This window comes from Myotis myotis, unplaced genomic scaffold (genome assembly GCF_014108235.1).
Source record: "Myotis myotis isolate mMyoMyo1 unplaced genomic scaffold, mMyoMyo1.p scaffold_m19_p_6, whole genome shotgun sequence".
NCBI classification, from domain to species: domain Eukaryota; kingdom Metazoa; phylum Chordata; class Mammalia; order Chiroptera; family Vespertilionidae; genus Myotis; species Myotis myotis.
This window is the reverse complement of record NW_023416368.1, coordinates 48,523,161-48,541,518: the sequence shown is the minus strand read 5'-3', so window position 1 is coordinate 48,541,518 and position 18,358 is coordinate 48,523,161. Positions and strand designations below refer to the sequence as shown.

Here is an 18,358-nt window from a genome sequence, read left to right as displayed (position 1 = left end):
GAGGTTGATGACCCTCAAATTAGAGCAGATTAGTTCTCTGTGGCTGCAATCAACTTTCATATGATGAGAATGTTTTCAAAATAGTTCAGTCTGGAGAAACCATGACTGAGAAGCCAGTTTATTTTCATGTGTAAACTATATTGAGCTGCACTTTGAGAAAAGTTAATCATTTTTATGGAGTTTACTTTTTCCATTATAGAAGTAATACATGCTCATTACAAACAATTCAGAAGCCAAATAGATGGAGTGAAAAATGTCACCAGTATTCCAGCTTCCCAAAGGTAAACAGGGTCGGCCCTCCAGTTAGTTTCCATCCAGCCCCCGTGAGGAAATATATATAGTTGTAATCATGCTTTCAGTATTTTTGTACCTGTTTTTTCTTAGGCAACTTTTTAATTGTTTCATAATACTATATTTATGAAACAATTAAGGTAACCTCTGCAATGTACTTACCTGTTGGGCATTTAGGTGATGTGCAGTTTATCATTATCCTAGATAATGCTTATAATGAGCATCTTTGAGCTTTTCCAGTAATTAGGATTAATTTCTTAGGATAGATTATGCAAAGTGAATGTTTGTGAAGTTCATTATAAATTTTTCCAAATTAGTTTCAAAAAGTTCTATCAGTATGTGAGTGTCTTTTTCATCTTGCCTGATCAGTGAAGAATCTTCTTAGTTAAAAAGATACTAATTTTACAGGCAAAAATTGGGTTTAATTGAGTTTTCCTCGATTTCTGGTGATGCTTAAAATTTCCAGCGCTTATTATTATTTGCTTGTTGAGGGTCCTCTTTTGTGAATTATTTGCATGTGTCTTTTGGCTGGTTATCTATCACAATTTCAGTGATTTTCATTTTTTACAGAATTGATTTAGTCGATTCTTCATGTGTTGAACATTCATTTTTGTTACATGCATTTTGGATGTTAGCTTGTTTCCCTTTTATTTTGGGTTATTTTTTTTTAGCATGCAATATATTAAACTTTTATAGGGTAAAATCATCATCATCCAACTTTCTTGATAATTAAGAAAAATTCTAGGTTCAGCTTAAATATTTCCCTTCTCCTCAAATGCTGCTCTCCACCATTCAATGGAAGATTTAAAAGAGTGTAATTAACTTTTTTTTTTTTTTAAATATAGGAAACAAAAATCTTGGGAAATTTTTTTAAAAAATGTTTACCCATTTTTGTTATCTAATTACAGTAAAATAATAGTGAAAAAAGATTTGTGACTTAACTTCTTATTTCCTCCACTGAGGCCACATTTCATGTTTTACATATAAGAATTGGGCCTTAGAGCAGTGGTTCCTAACCTGGGGCAGTTTTGTCCTCAAGGGACATTTGGCAATGTCTGGAGATATTTTTGACTATTATAACTTGGAGGGCCATGCCATTGGCATGTAGTAGGTAGAGCCAGGGATGTTGCTGAAGATCCCAGAGTGCGCACAACCAGTCATTATGCAGCTACAGTGTCCGTGAGGCTGTTGTGGAGAAATCCTGCCCAAGAGTGAGTGGGAGAGAAACTTAATTTAAAATTCACCGCTTCTTTTTCTCTTTGCCTCCTTTTTCTCTGAGTGGGGAGTCCACTTTTTTCCAGTTAGTTTTCCTCCAGCATGTGAATGACTTCCTTTGGCTCCCCTTTAGGAAATCGCCGGCCTGGGGAAGTGATGGGTGTGGGGATTGTGGTTGATGCTCCTTCTGGTGTTAATTTTCCTGCACTGGGGACCCTCTCATGGACCCTCCAGGGCGTGAGTGATCTCTCCTTTCCCATTTTTCATCCCTTGTTCGGAGTGGATACCTGGAAAGTCATGATATTAGAAATTATGGCTAGGATATGTTTGCGTGAAACTTAGAAACGGGGCATTGCACTTGGGCAGGGCTAGCTCTTCGGGCTGCCGCCCAGTCAGGCTGAATGAAGGGGAAGGGGAAGGAAGGGTTTTCTCAGCTAAATTCCTTGAGGGAGAACCTACAATCAAGTTTGGGAGAGTCAATGCCAATATAAAAATTCAGAGGTAGTAATGAAATAGTAAATAATAGAGAGTAACTAGAAATAGAAATGAGGAGTTAAGTGGAAGTAGAATTGCAGTACAGGAGTTGCCATGAATTTCATTGGAAGAGCTAGGCTATTTCTTTACTCAGAAAAGAGGGAAGCAGCTTTTATTTAAGTCCGTTCCTATTGTACAGGATGCTCATTCATATTCTGTAAAAAACATCTAGCCACCAAACAAGCAAATAAAACAAGTTCTTTTTGCAGTTTAAGTAAATTTAAGCAGATTTAAATGAAATTAAATTGGATTCTTTGTTGTAGGACTTCCAGAGGCTTCGATATGACAGTTGGCACTGGGAATCCAGGAGAGGGACATGTGGATGACTGCCCTGTACATTTGTCCCAGCTGAGAACCCTTGCTTCACAGAGCGGGTCTGGCAGAGCGGGTGTTGCACAGCGGTTTCCATCATGGCTGCAGATCTGAATGAAAATGCCTGTGTGGGTGGGACTTAAAACCCCCAATCTGGACACCCACCAGCTTCTGACTGGATTGGTCTGGGCAGGGGCATTGGTTGAGGGAGACGCTCACAAGAGACTCCACTGTGCAGCTGGGGCTGAGCATCCCTACATTAATGCAACACACTTTGGAAAGAGCCAACTGAGAGATAATGTAGAACAGTGTTTCCAAACTTGTCAGTTCATAAGGATTATCGGAGGGCTCATTAAAACTGTGTTCTCAGGCATCACTCTCGGAGATTCGGATTCAGTAAGTGGGTGGGTTCCAGGAAAACGGGTGTTCAGCAAGTCCTGTGGTGAGGCTTCCACTCTGGCAAGTCTGTAGAACAGTCTACTCTTCTGGGTCTTCAATGGTGACGCTTTAAAGACAAAGGGAGTGTGGCTGGTGTCCAGCACTGGAGCACTGTAGACTCTCACCTGTAGTGCCTCAAAGTGTTATCGTGATTAGCTAGTTTACTAATATTAATAATAAGAGAGCAAAGGGCAGGCCAGTCATTATAGGCATGGTCATCTCAGTACTTCACCAAGGAACTACAGCTTCACACTCGCCAGGAAATAACTGGCCCCTTCCCTGCAGATCACTGGGGAAAGGTGTCCAACAGTGAAGTAGGGGCAACGCTGGAAAGGTGCTTGCTTGTCAATCTAGCCTGGGATAAAGGATCATTGGCTGGAAGCTACTGCGAGCATGCGAAATCTTGGAATGGTAAAATCCCCAGACAAAGAGTTCTCTCTCCCTTTCCTTCTGGTTCCCCCTTACTCTCTCTTGCTCCATGACCCACACTCGCCTGCAGTGTAGCCTTAAGCAGGCACATGGCCCATGGCTATGTGCACCCCAAATGCAATGGACTACAGGTGGAAACACAAGCTAAGCTAGCCAGATGCTGGACTGGACTGGACTTTAATATGGAGTAGAAACTCTACCAGTGGTCGGCAAACTGCGGCTCGCGAGCTACATGCGGCTCTTTGGCCCCTTGTGTGTGGCTCTTCCACAAAATACCGACTTCTGCGCATGGGCCACGAAGTTTCAATCGCACTTTACATCCATGCCCGCACGTGGTATTTTGTGGAAGAGCCACACTCAAGGGGCCAAAGAGCCGCATGTGGCTCACGAGCCGCAGTTTGCCGACCACTGCTCTGGGCTGTGGCCTTAATTCTAGCCCTGCTGAAGACAACATTGGACAGACAGAGATAGGACCTTGGAGGGGAACTCCCTTAGTTTTACATCATCAATGAAACCTTCCATGAAACCCCATCCTCCTGTGGCAGCCTCAGGAAATTCTTTTCCCCTCAGCACCCCAAGAACTCCACTTCCACTGAGAATAAAAGGTCTATTTTTGGTCACTTGCAGGCCCACAGACCTCTAAGCATGATTTTTTTTTTTTTTATGCTAAGCGAAGTAAGCCAGTCAGAGAAAGATAAATACCATATGGTCTCTCTTACATGTGGAATCTAATGAACAAAATAAACTGACGAACAAAATAAACGGATGAACAAAATAGAACCAGAGACATGGATACATGGTACAGACTGACAGATGTCAGAGGAGAGAGATGTGTAGGGGACTGGGTGAAAAAAGGTGAAGCGAACAGTCAAAAAACATATATGCATGTCCTGGCTGGTGTGGCTCAGGTGGAGGGTCGTCCTGTTCACCAAAACGCTGCCAGTTTAATTCCTGGTCAGGGCACATGCCCAGGTTGCAAGTTTGATCCCTGGTTGGGGTACATACAGGAAGCAACGGATTGATCTTTCTTTCTTTCTCTCAAATCAATAAAAACATATTAAAAACAACAACAAAAAGAACATATATGCATAGCCCATGGACACAGAGAACAAGGTGGTGAGGGCCAGAGGGAGGAGTGGAGGGGGCAAAGGGGGAGAAAATAGGGCACACCTGTAATAATGTCAACAATAAAAATAAAATGATTTTATAAAGTAAATAAAATAACATAATATTTATTTAATTAAAAACAGACGAATGAATGTATTCATCCATAAAGGCTTCTTGAGTGCTCAGCATCAGAAAGTCCTCCATTCTTTCCTTTCAGTCCCTCAGGATGTCCCTGGTTTGTAAGAAATGTTGGAAATAAAACAGGTGGCTGGTCTTGAGTATTAAAAGGCAAATGGGTGAGTGGGTGGGGAGGGATGGAGGGAGGGAGGGAGAGAGAGAAAGAGAGAGACTGAGATAGAGAGACAGATATCTCAAAGTGTAATAAGGAGGGAAAACCTTGATTGTACAAAAAAGACCTGACTTCAGATAGAGCCTTTCATGTCTCCTGGAAGTCAGAAGCCACACCCAGTCTGGTGGCTTTTAAATAGGCAGAGTGTAGAGGTGAACTTCAAATTGGGTCGATCTTGAGGCAATTATTATTATACCAGTGCTAAAATATTGCATTAATCCTGTTTATACTCCTTTATCTGATTTCCTTCTAGAGTTCTAAAGCCCAAGGCAATTATTTTAAGAAGAGGTCAAACAAGCAGGCTGAAGTTACAAAAGATTATTGCCGTTTTGGTTAAAGCTACTAGGAGCTGTTATCAGCTAAGTGGTAGATTTGACTCTAAGTGAAGTTAAGAGTCAGAAAACATTTATTATCTGGAAAACTCCTGTAAGGAACAAAAACTATCTTCTTGTTATGTGGGAATCGAGAACTTGCTTACTCTGCCTGGTCTGACTACAAAAAGGGTCTCCAAATGGATCTTCTAGCTGCGGAGTTCTGATAAATTAGGCCATTACTCAGCAAGCTCCCCTGTGCCCGACTCTCTGCAGGGCAATGAGTATGGAATAGTGAAAGTTTGGTTAGCTCCTAGGAGACAGTGTAAGAGGGGTGTCCTATATATTATCTAAGACTGTATCCCCAGGTGAGTGCGGCCGTGTTCTGTACCACGACACTCTACCTTCTTATGAAAAGCCGATCAGATGGCAATCAAGGGCACTCAGCCACCAAGATCCACCAAGGACCACAAGACCAGAGAACCATCAGGAACTTGGAATTGGGAAGTAAGAGATGACCCCTGCCAGCACCAGAGGCAGAAGGTGAAGGGTGAGGTTGAGCTCAGGTGGGGTAGGCTTGCGTGCTGAGTTGAAGGGGAAGAAGCTGACTGGGAGAGAGGAATGTGGTGGAGTGACATGCAGAGAAGCCATGATGTGACCTTCCAGTCTCTGAGGGGAGATGGAAAAGAAAGGCTCCGGTGTCTGATGTCTTTTATGTTCCGGTTCCTGTGAAGCTCATGTTCTCGGGTGTCTGTGAGGCCCTCTGCATCCTTACCATACGTCCCATTCAGCTGGCTTTGGCTGGAGGGCATCTCTGCTCTTTGCAGAGCAAGTGGAATAGAGAGCAGAACACAGGCAGTTACCAAGTTGTGTTAGGAGTCATGATGGGGAGGTACTGGTGCTGCAGGAGGGCCTGGGGGTTGGCAGGGAAGGGTTCCTGCAGGTGACATGTTTGGACAAAAAGGGGCCACATACTACACCTGACAAGCTCATGTGAGGTCTGCATGGTGGCCTTAGGATGGTCTGAAATGAAAAGTTTCTAACTAAAAGGAGTTCATGGTGGGTAGTTATGTCTTAGGGCGTATGTCTCCCTAACAAAGGTCAGTCTTCACCTTAACTGAACCTGTCTGTTGTCTTTTTGCATCTAAGGTAACATATCTTTGGAATATCAAAGTAATTTCTTCCCCCTCCCCCTTGCCCCCAGACCCCTCAAAGCACACCAGAGCAGAGACCACACAACTCCTCACAATTACTGTTACAGTGTTCATTGTTAACTATCCTATACCTGCCTATGTAAAAGATGTGTCTATTCCTTTTACTTTTTATCCAATCCCAGAGATTTCCCCGCTACGGCTCTCTCCCACCTCCCTAATCTATCACCAATGGATTTCATGTAATCCTTTATATCTTCCCCTTTGATCCCGATGTATGAAATAAGTGGTAAAGTTGTCATTTTCCAGAGAAAAATCTTTTGCTTCCCGGAAATTGTTGTCAGTTTGGCTAAAATAAACTCATAAAAATTCTTACAGGTTTAGACATTTCTTACGTTGACACATGTAAGGTGAGAACTGAATGACAAGGAAAACCTAGCAGGGCAAAGGGGCTTGGAAGAGATTGGGAAGCAGCATAGGCAATGGCTGAGTGATGAGAGGAAGCATGACACTCTCAAGGAACCTTGAGAAATTTAGAATGACGGCGGGGATAATGAGAGCTGAAATTGATGAAATTGTAGAGAGACAATGAAAGTCCTACTAAATCATGTTAAGGAGTTGGGACTTTATCCTGAGGCAAAGGGGGAAATATACAAGGAGGTTAAGTAGAGGACTTCAGTAATATGACCTGCCTTTAAGAAGGGTTACTCTGGCTACAGTAGGGGGAGACTAGGGTGGAACCAGGAGGACCAGTTGGGAGGGAGTCACAGCTGGTGAGGAGCGCAGTAGCAGAAGGGGCGAAGGGAAGTGGGACACGTTCAAGGCTACGGGGAAATAGAGCTGCTAGAGCCTGGTCATTACTTAGAGTTGGGATAAGAGTGACAACAGGGTTAGAATGAGCTCCAGGTTTCCAACTTGGGGTATTTTCACTGAGATAAGTCTATCGTGTGCCTGGGACTTAGCAAGGTGATATTAAAGAGAGGAGTTTTACTGGAGTGATGGGCCCAAGAAGCCAAAGTATAGAGGGGAGAGCTATGAAGGGAGGTGAGGAAATGACCTAAGTTTTGGCTATGAATTAAAGAAAGGGACTGGGGTAGGTCAAGGGGATGGCACAGTTTGAGAAAGGAGCAGCCTTGGATCTGTGAAGCTGGGGACAAAGATGTAAGTTCCAGGGAAGTATGTAGGAAGAGTTAGGGGAACTCAGCTTCCTGGAGGAGGTGACATTGAGTTGGGGCTAAGAATTAGGCAGACTTTGCTGGATGGGAAAGTGGCAGAAAAGGGGAAGATGTATCATAGAGACACAAAATGGAATATGGAAAAATTTTGAAGAGGGAATAGTGTGGGCTTTGGAATGGGGACTTCTAAGTGGGATTGCAAGAAACCCAGGGCACACAAGTGGTTCAGAACATCTGTATTCCCCATGTCCATCTGCAAGTATTTGGCAAGTGTAAAAACAGCCGACCTACTGTTTGACAATAGGGGACTTGCAATGATGCCGGCTTTTATGAATACGAGAGTGGTGTTCCTTAATATTTGATCTGTCTGGGTTGTGAGAAAAGTTTTGTGTGTGTGCAACGGATTGTTTTCTTCTTTCACTCACCTCTACCCCCTTCCCCAGCTTGCAGCCTGTGTTTGGGAACTCTGTGCCCCAGCTGCTATATATCTTCTCAGGCTTGATGCTACATTGATGTATTGTTTAGGTTTGGTACCTAATGCTTTGCAGAGAACCTTGCCCTCTCACCGTTGTCATTGAGTGGATTTTTTTGGAAGACTGCAGCCAATTTGCAGTAATTAATGTGTTAAGGACAGCAGCTGTAGCAGTCATTAATTCCTTAATCTTGGAGTAGAGAGGAATGGATTAGTGAGAGATAAATTTAGCTTATGGCATTTTCTCCTGAGAACAGACCCTTTAAAAACTGCATTTCTGCTGCAGTGTGGGGGTGGGGCAGGAGGATGAGAGTCCTTTCCCCTTTCCTTGGGAATTATTCTTGTAAGAAGGAAGGAGCAGGCATGAGGTGAAATGGGTTCATTTAAAATGAGACAGAAAGGCTGACCTTGGATACCATAGAAGCTTTTGTCTTCACTCCCAGGACCCCGAGACCTCTGGGTGAAGATTTTCCATTTGAACTGATACAAGTGTTTCGTGCACACATCAAATCTCTGTTTAGAGAGCCAAGCTGTGGCGGAGAGAGAGAGAAAGAAGAAAATCTGGGATGTTTATGAAGAAGAGATGAGAGGTTAGATAAAACTTAGATGAGATGAGAAAGTGCTCAAAGATGTTAATAGAAATCTTTGCAAACAAAAGCTTAAAGTTTGTTCAATCCAAAGAGTCACTCAGCCATAAATATGTGTGGGTTATTTAGATGCTTCCAAAGGTTACTTGAAAATTGTCAATTTTTCTGCAAAGAAGTGAGCTGTTTATTGCTTCAAAAATGTGCCTCAGAGTGAATGCATTTTCGTGTGAGAAGGAAAAAATACTGAAATACATGTATTGCTGGGAAAAGGTTGATTGGAGAGCAGAGAGGTGTCTAGGGCTAGGTGTTTAGGATGGCTGCAGGAAGTGTGCTTTACCCAAACTTTCAAATTGAGGAAAAAGCAGGCCACATTGTCCTCATGTGGCATTGGCTAGTGTCGGTCTTTTAGTGGGTCCAATGAAAGGTGAGATGGGCTGTGGGGCAGAGAAGGGGCCTTTGTAGAGGAGTCGGCTTTCTGCAACAGTGACCCTTAGGGACTGAAAAATAATGCGTCTGCGTGTATTTCATGACAGCTACCTGAGAGCGAAAAAGAGCTTTGCCTGACTCTTGATGGGATCTCGTTACTCCATAGCTGGCCCTACTGCATGGTAACAAAGTAATGGGGTCCACTTTTTATTGTTTGGGAGACTCTATAATAGAGAATATCTTCTGCCACTTAGGTAGATTTATACTGGATCCCAATAAAGGATGTTTTGTAGTTCGGATTCATCACTTTGTGGACTGTGGGATGGCCTTAACTGGATTGAATTTATGTCAAAATCAGGGTTGAGACCAGGCCCTAACAAGTGTGATTGTAATGTCAATACTCTGTAGTAAAGGGAGTGGAGGACCCCCTTTCCATAAGACCCTTTTCAGGGAAAAGAAGGTTGAGAGATGACATTTGCTGAGGGTCTACTGTGTGCAGTGCTGCGCTAGGCATTTTTCATGTAGTATTTTAATTCAACCTTAAAATAATCCTTGAAAGGTATTTCCTCATTTTCCCATATGAGTAAAGTAATATACCCAAGGTTGAAAGACACACACACACACTCAAAAGTGTTGAATTCCACACTGTTGGGGTTTACCTGCGAGTAAACGTGACTGAGAATCCTGGTTCCCTTGACTTGTGGAAAATCAATGGGAGTCAACTGGCTAAATGCCATCTGTTGCTTTGATGATGCATCTAAAGACTCACAACTGTGCACCTCGCCCTTCCTCTACCCACTTCCGGGACTTCGCAGCAGGCTGCGGAAGGCATGGCCCACCCTGTTGATCAACAAGCTGGGGCTTTCCCTCGGCTCGCCCAAAGCCCTGAGAACTGAGACCAAGTGGAATCATATAGTGTTAGTATTTGTACACTGAAGAACTTATGACCCATTGTTAGAATATAGATGAATATGTTGGCTGCTGAGAACTGAAGATAAGAAATAAACCAAGTTATTGGCAACATATCCCATGGGTTCCACTTGAACAAGAATGAATTATTCATTGGATGTTCGTGGTCACAACCACCACCACCCTGGCTGCTTTTAGACACTGAAAAAACAAAACAAAACACCAAGTCAGTTGTTGGTTGTACTGCAGCAGCAGGAAAGAATAAAGCAAATTAATTTCAAACTCACAGTGCCCAAGTCCCCCTTTGGTATGGCTTAGACTGTGGAGTCTGTTTGAGGACAGGCAGTGCTAACTTGAACCTCTTGGAGCTATTCCTGATTAGGCAGGCTGGTTTCAGGTCCCGGATTTTGCCCCCAAAGCATGACTCAGCTTGTAGGGCTTTATGAAAAGTAGTTTGTTTACAACCCTATTAATGAAGCTTGCTGTAAATCTGGCCCATTTTCACCTTGTCAACAGGCAGAACATAATAGTACAATACTAACAGTAGAAGGGTTTCATTGGTATTCAATTTTGATCGTTAAAATGGATAGAAGATAAACTGCTGAGCAGCTCCTCACAACCACATAAATTGGATGTACAACAGTGCAAAACTCCAAAATGCATCTTTTAAACCTGTGAAAAGAAGCATTAGAGGCAGAACTTAGAATTTGTTTCAACTGAGTTGACAGTAATCCCAGACACAAGGGAGTGTGCTGGATACTCCTCATTTCTTTGAAAATTGATATGTTATGGCTAAAACCAGCCAATAGCTCTGGAAGAATAGCTAACACATTCCTGAATTATCCTTGAGTTTTTGCGCTTTAATTTAAAATTGTTCAAGTCATGGTTGACTCTACCATGAGTGTCTTGACTGACTGCCTACCTGGTAAAAATTCCAAGTTAAATGTAAGTTACAAATAGTTTTACACATCAATTAATGATATTGATGTATGTGGTTAAAGAAAGAAACAATTGGTTTTTTCCTTAGTGTATAAATATATTTTATAAATTTGTTATTGATGCTTCTTCATTAGAGGTATACTTTTCCTTTGTGGTAAGAGAAAACTTCCAAGCTAATTCCTGCTTGAAAATCCACAGTAGCTAAATGTACTCAAACTACAGGAAAATATCCAAATTCCTGAACTGGCATCAAGGACCCACCTTGCTAACTTTATCAGTAGGAACTGGGACAATACTTTCTGCTACTTGTGTGGACCCAAATTCTCCCAGTCTAGAATGTTATTGCCTTCCATCCTTAGTTTTATACCCATCCTTCACATTTCAAAGCTTAATTTTATCTCTTCCACAATTTTATTTTTTCTACCTAATCAAGATAGAGTGAAAAGATAGTGATTCAGTTCAATACGAGAGGAAGATGCAAAGGGGAGCTGGAGTGGATGGCAGAATAGAGTGGGTAGGTGAAATTAACAGTGAGCCTGGTTGTATTGATGTTGAACTTGGAACATTGATAGAAGAGGCAAGCCCTGGAACTTGGGGACACATGGGATGGTAATAGATGAAAAGATAATAATTAGGTTAATAGAATGAATAATAGATGAGGAGTGGAGGTTGAAGATGTGCCTCCGGGAGATGAAGATTGAGATGGGAGCTGAAGCAATGCACACAAAAAAGATTTCTCTGAGATAGTCTAAAGATAACAGGAAAGAGGGAAGGTGCATTAGCATCCACTGAGCACCTGCTTTGACCAGGCATCAGAATACATTTTATTTTTTAAAATATATGTTAACTAATTTAATTCTTATAACAACCCACTCCAATTTTGTCCCTCTGTTAAGACATAGTGTTGGAACCATTTCTATAGTTGTTAAATGCAGAATCAGAGAAGTAATTTGCCCATAATCAAATAGCACCATGTGCATAGCCAGGGAAAGGATAGCTGCTCCTGAAGGCAAAGAAAGAGCAGACAGGAAGGAAGAGTTTGCCTGGTGTGGTGTCACTGAAGCCAAGAAGCAGGAGGGATCTACAGTGTCAAAAATTACTCGTTAAAGGTTAGCCAATCAGAATTCAGAATCCTGAATGCCACTTCGTTAGAACCCACCCTCTGGATCATTGGATACTAGGTGGCATTCTCTTGAGGAATGTTTTATTGTCTGTTGTATTTTTAGTTATATAATGGCTTCTGTGATGATAATGCATGTGAGAGAGACAGAGAGAGACATAGTAGGAGAAATCATAGATCACTATTTTCATATGCACAATTAATCTTCCCAACTAGAAAGTCAGGTTATAGAAGCTATTTTTGATTTTTTAAGATGCCAGTCCTTCCCAGAAGTATTGTTATAATTTTAGTGACAACCATTGTGGGAACTATTTGACTTTTGGCTCGGAAGTTTTATGTTCCAGGTGAATCAATAATATATGACACATCTTTTACCCCCCCACCCAACCCCATCCCCCAATCACATCGATAAAAGGCACTCTTTAAAATGACCCACCCACATTCAGGCAGAATCAGATGGTCTATTAATTCAGATCTGAATGAAAGACTCTCACCTCTCTGGCTTTAGCTATTCAGGATGCAGTCTGCGTCCAGTTATGAAAATGAAAACTTACAGTGACCACAGCCCTCAATCTCACACCCCATATGGCACCAGAGTGGAGACCTCGGCTTGTGCACTTGTGTCTTTGTTCATTTCAGACTGAAAATACAATTAGACTTGGCTGTTAGACAGATGAGATCTGTCATATTTCCCCTATAGGACCTGCACTCAGTCCAGATCAATAAATACAAAACCACTTGCACATAAATTGCACACTAAGCTTGCGCCTTCAATACGTGTGGGCTTAAATTCACTCATATCTGGCGTACACTGCTTCCTGGCCAAACAGTCTGTTTCTGTGATTAGTGCAATTTCATAGCTGGACCAGAAAAACAAGGCTGAAAACCACCGCCATAAAGCAGCAGATGGCTTCGCCACACCTTCCTGTAAGGGCAGTTCCCCCAGAAAATGGGGTTTTTAGCTGCTTGCTGTATAGAATGGAACTTTAAAATTGGGATGAGTTCAAGTCATTTCCTGAGTATAGTTCCATAAAGCTGTTGTTATTTTTTCCTATTCCTTCTTGAGATTTCAAACTGAATTTGTAATAAGCTTTGCCTGGACACAACTTGTCACGCAGAAGAGATGTGATTTATATAGAGATACAAGATTCTCTGTTTGTGCTTCATGGAGCCAGCTTTTACTTGATGAGATATACATGTTGGATTGGCTTCAGGAAGAATAAGATGAACTTGCTTTTTCCTTTAGAGACCGTTAACGAAGATAACATTTATTTGGGAGGAAGGTAAGCTTTAACACTTATCCCCCCTCTCCCCACAACCTCACTCCCCACACAGAGTTTAGCTTAGAGGCCCAATTTCGCACAAAGGGAATATTTTTTTTCCTAGTGTCACACTGAATTAGGCTGTAAAATTTGCTGCTGTGGGATATTAAGTGAGGCAATTAACCTAGACTGTTTAGAGGCAAGAATTAGACATTTGCTGTATCTGAATAAGAACATCTCTATTTTCAGGAGCTCCTGTGGAATAGAAACCTCCTGACTTCCAAATATGGTGCCTGCGAAGCAAAGTGATTATGAAATCAGGTCAAGAAAAAAAAAAGAAACACAATATAATAAAAAGACATGTCAAGCGAGGTGGCGTCACTTCCTCGAAGGCCACTGCCGTTGGAGGTGGACTGCATCCTGAGGATGGCTAAATCCGCCTGGCTGAGTGCCCGTCCCTTCTCCTTCTGGCAGTTTTCCTCTTGGGAATTCATGGAAGTCCGTCCAGCGGCATTGTCTGATGCTGCCCATTTTGAGGTGCTGACATCATAACAGAAGCTTCTCGTGAGCAGTAAATAGGAGCCTGCCCTTTGAGGGCTATTTAAAATCAGTAATTCAAAGTAGGTGGAGCAACAATACAAAAATAGCAGGACAGGTATTTTGGGAGAAATCACATGATGTGTGTAAATTATTCCTGGAGTTGTGATAGACTTTAGATGTGTTTTTAATTACGGTGAGTAAAATCTTACTTGCTTACCAGGTTTGGATTGGTATGGGCCAAGGATCGCCATCTTTCAGAGGTTGGAGGAGGGTGGAGGCATAGGGTTGGTCCATGAATAGGCCAGAGAGTAAACCTTAAAAAACCCCACAACACAACCTTAGGTGTCATTTTATCAACTACAGATTAATTCACATGAATAAGCTGATTTTAAAACATTCCCCATGCCTGGGTCCCCCAATGCCAGCTATCTATCTATCTATCTATCTATCTATCTATCTATCTATCTATCTATCTATCTATCATCTATCTATCATCTATCTATCATCTATATATCTATCTATCTATCTATCTATTTATCTATCTATCTATCATCTATCTATCTATCTCTCTATCTATCTATCTATCTATCATCTATCTATCATCTATCTATCTATCTATCTATCTATCTATCTATCTATCTATCTATCTATCTATCTATCTATCTATCTATCATCTATCTATCTATCATCTATCTATCTATCTATCTATCTATCTATCTATCTATCTATTTATCTATCTATCTATCTATTAGAGTTCTAACAGGAAGTAAACAAAACACTCAAATTAGGATAATTCAAGGAGAATCTGAGGACATTTATTTAGAAAGGGGTGAGTTCATGGAAACCAGAAGGGATAGTTCAGGAAACTGGATTTGCAACAATTGAGCTGTTAACACCCCCGGGACTGAAAGGTGTGAGGGAGGAGAGGTAGGTCAATCAGAACCAGTTACTAAACCCATGAGACAGTAATTCTCAACCTTCCTAATGCCGTGACCCTTTAATACAGTTCCTCATGTTGTGGTGACCCCCAACCATAAGATTATTTTCGTTGCTACTTCATAACTGTAATTTTGCTACTGTTATGAATCATAATGTAAATATCTGATATGCAGGATGTATTTTCATTGTTACAAATTGAACATAATTAAAGCATAGTGATTAATCACAAAAACAATATGTAATTATATATGTGTTTTCCGATGGTCTTAGGCAACCCCTGTGAAATGGTCGTTCGACCCCCAAAGGGGTCGGGACCCACAGGTTGAGAACCGCTGCCATGAGAGGAGAGAGTTTACTAGAGTGTGCCCTCAAGAGAGAGGAGCAGTGACCTTCAATTTAAGGTCTCAGTCATCTCCAGGAAACCCCCAGACGCAGCCTGGGAGGTCCATACCCTGGCCATATCCCCATTTCTTCATTCCTCCCATTCCCTATTGGGGTTCCCCTTTGGATGGAGGGCACAGGAGTCTAGAGATGTGCTGCGTAAAGGAAAGAGCAGAGGGTGGCGAGTGCGTCTCCACCAAAGGAAGATGTACTGCACACTAACCTCGCTTACTGAGTGAGAATACAGTCAAACAAGTAGACTTGCTCTCTTTATAGCACCCAGCCCAGAGCAGCTGCATCACAAGAATGGTAGTTTGGAGCAAGTGGGTATTTCTCAAAGGACAGGTTTATGTGTGAGAATTAGACCTGGCCAGAGGACAGAATCAGGAGTCCAGAGAGACTGGGTCGCCAGGGAAAAATCTTTGCGTGGACGGGTACAGGCTAAGGCTTGAGGTGGGAGAGCAGAAAGGAGGCTGGCTGGATATGACGTTTTGCGGTTGGAAAAAGCACCACCGAGTTCACTCCCCTAAGTTTACTATGTTAGAGACTGAGTCAGAGAGGCTAAGCGTTAGCTTTGGGTCACGTGGGAGTCACTGCAGAGCCAGAGTCAAATCTTGGTCTCTAAACTTGCTGTCCACTCAACTTTTCTCTGTTCTGCAGTCTCCTAAACAAAACAAATATTACCCACCTAACATTTTGCCACAGCGCCTAGTGACAGTGGCCACGTTAGGTATGAGCCACATTTTGAATGCCATTTTCTGTGCTTCAGTCAGAAAAACCTATAAATGTGTAATGGGAAACAACTTAATAATGCTCATTACATATAGTATGTATGTATGTGTGTGTGTGTATGTATGTATGTGGAACTGTGCTATGTGTTAGGCTAGTTAGAAGGGAAAGAATGCTCATGGTGTCTGCCCTGATGTGGTTTACCAAGTAAACCATCTCGTGCATGGCCTTGGTCAGCATCCTCCCTGTTTTCTGTGCTGTTTCCCTTGGATGAGGTGAGAGCCACACCTTACTCTTCCCCCAATTCTCACACATGCCTTCCTCATGGCACCCAGTCCTCCTTTGGCTTCTGTGACACCATTTGCTGTTTCTCCTGTTTTGCTTTTATTCTTGCTCTTTGCTCCTTCTCATTCTCTTCAAAGGTTTGAATGTTGGTGTTTCCTGAGTTCTGTTCTCAGACCTTTTCTCTACGGGCTCATTGCCTGAGATGAGGTGATTTTCCAGAAAGAAATAGGGCATGAAACCTACAGGTTGCTGAACTTACCATCAACCAATCTGGAAGAATCACAAATGTGGAAGAGTGAGACATCTATAAGCGATGTGCGTGTCTCTGAGATAAAAACAGAAACCACAATGACATCAGGACAAAAGGCTATGTTGGCACTTCCTCTAACTACCTGATAATTACTGCTGGAATACACTTCTCCCGTTGGAGCTGAAATGTCCTCTAACAAAATCATTATGGCCATAAAACCTTGGAACTCATGAAAATTTATGAACAGAAAGTAGAGATGTTGAAGAAATGACCCGAGGTAGAGAAAACAGAGCCTTAGACAAAACTATAAATGATGCATTAAACTAAGTTAAATGTGAAATTGAAGTCCCACCACCTTCTACACTGAGGTGTGGGCGTGTCTCAGAGAGCCCTGTCATAAATGAGGCTGTGTTCCTGGCACATGGTTGCTGGCATGGAGGTGCATAGGCACTCCTTGTAAGTTAGTTACTGAATCAGACAGAAATTAGGTCATGGTTAGTGGATTTGTTCTACCATTTAGCTTTTTATTTCCATTGACAATGTTTATCTGTTTTCTCCTTTTTGATATTTCAGAGGACATGCAGTGATTTGATTTCCAAGATATCTGATACTAGAAAGTTTGTGGTGAGATTCACACAAAGAATCGAGCTTTGTGAACCGAAGCCTCACAATAAACCCATATCCTCATTGTAACGTAACCAGATCTTTCATACGTGTTCCCCATGACACATGGAATTGTATGTACAGGATGGGACAGCACAGCAGACAATACCCCTGGAGCCAGCTCCTTTTGCTTGTCTAGCTGGACCCTCACTCATGTACCAGCCTCTTCTAGACCACAATTTCCCTGGATTTTACTCCTAAGAAAGGAGGCTGTCTTTGCCAAGCCATGAGACATTAAAGAAGATTACTCAGCTTAGCTGCACTTAGGATTCAGACATTCATTCCATGCTCTATTACCTAGAGAGAGGGGGGAAGATGAGGCAGACTTTCCATGACAATAAAGTACAGCAGGCATGAAAGCTGATGGGCAGAGAAGAGATTTGGGCTGTGGACTCACCTCGTGTGGGACAGATGCCACACCTTCCGGTTGTGCCTTTGCTAACTGAGGAGGCATCGACTAGCTAACTGCTCCTTCGGGAGGGCAGGATTACCACCCACTGGCCTCATCTGGGGGTCACGATATGTAAGTGGGTGCTTAGAAGAGTCAGCAGGTCTGATTAATATCCTCTAGGCAGTACTTATGAGCCATTTTGGACCCATCAAATGGCTAATAATAAAATACAGTGGTGCAATTTGTATTTTTACTGCCGGCCAATTAAGAAGGGGGAGAGAGAGAGTGTGGTAAGTAAAATGACATGTCCTTGCAAAGCAGAAACAACTGTCAAAGCAGCAGGAGGGGGGAAAAAGACACAGGGAAGGGAAGCAACCAGCCACTCAAGGCAGTTAAAAGGGTCAGGCATCTCATGTCCTGATGCCCACCCCCTGCCAGAAAAGTCCCGTTTCCTGCTGGTTTGCAGGGCAGTGGATATTTTCAAAGGGAAATAATTATGTGGTAACATATGTTCATCCTGACAGGAATTGGTGAGTTTCAAATCAAATAGTATTAAAAAAAAAGTCATTTGAAGAGGAAATGGTATATCTCAGCATTCTTATGAGTTCCGTAAGTCTTGTGTTCTTGGGTTTGTGATTTAGCCTGCCTTCCTCTGTCTATTTTAAAGGCACAGTGGGCAGGGGGAAGCTTTTACAAAACTTTTATCATTTGATTATTATCCTGTACCCCCCAACACCCCCTTGTTCATTGAGGGTGAGTATTTGAGTGTGGGTCTGTGAAAACTTGCCCTCTTTGTAATGTAGTAATCACTCCAGGAAGTTCTCTGGGCATCTCCTCACCAGGCTGCTGCTTAATGTGCTGGTATTTGCTTTGGGCGCCTGGTGTTGTTGGAGACCAGGAGAAAGAGAGAAATGGAAGAAGGGAGGAGGAAGTAAGAGGGAGGGAAGGATAAAAGTGGGAGGAGGGACATAATTCGGGGTTACTTTATGAAGTGAACGGGGAAGAGGGAGGCAGGAGGAAAGGAGAAGCAGGATTCAATGGAAAATGTTCTTGCTGCTAAAGACAAATGAGTGGAAATAAATACTGCCTACTGCCTGTGGGAGAACTGGGTGCGGTAAATTTGTCAAGATTCACGCATATCCAAATGTATTTC

At 42.4% G+C, this 18,358-nt stretch overlaps 1 long non-coding RNA gene across 1 annotated transcript in view; it reads left to right on the top strand.

The window, feature by feature from the left end:
* The window catches only part of LOC118658858, a 229,271-nt gene extending 211,145 nt beyond the window's left edge, over positions 1-18,126 (top strand). Inside the window, exons 3-4 of the long non-coding RNA XR_004968381.1 lie at positions 13,277-13,591; positions 16,725-18,126. This is a non-coding gene — a long non-coding RNA (uncharacterized LOC118658858). The remainder of the gene's footprint in view (positions 1-13,276; positions 13,592-16,724) is intronic.
* Positions 18,127-18,358: the final 232 nt, after the last annotated feature.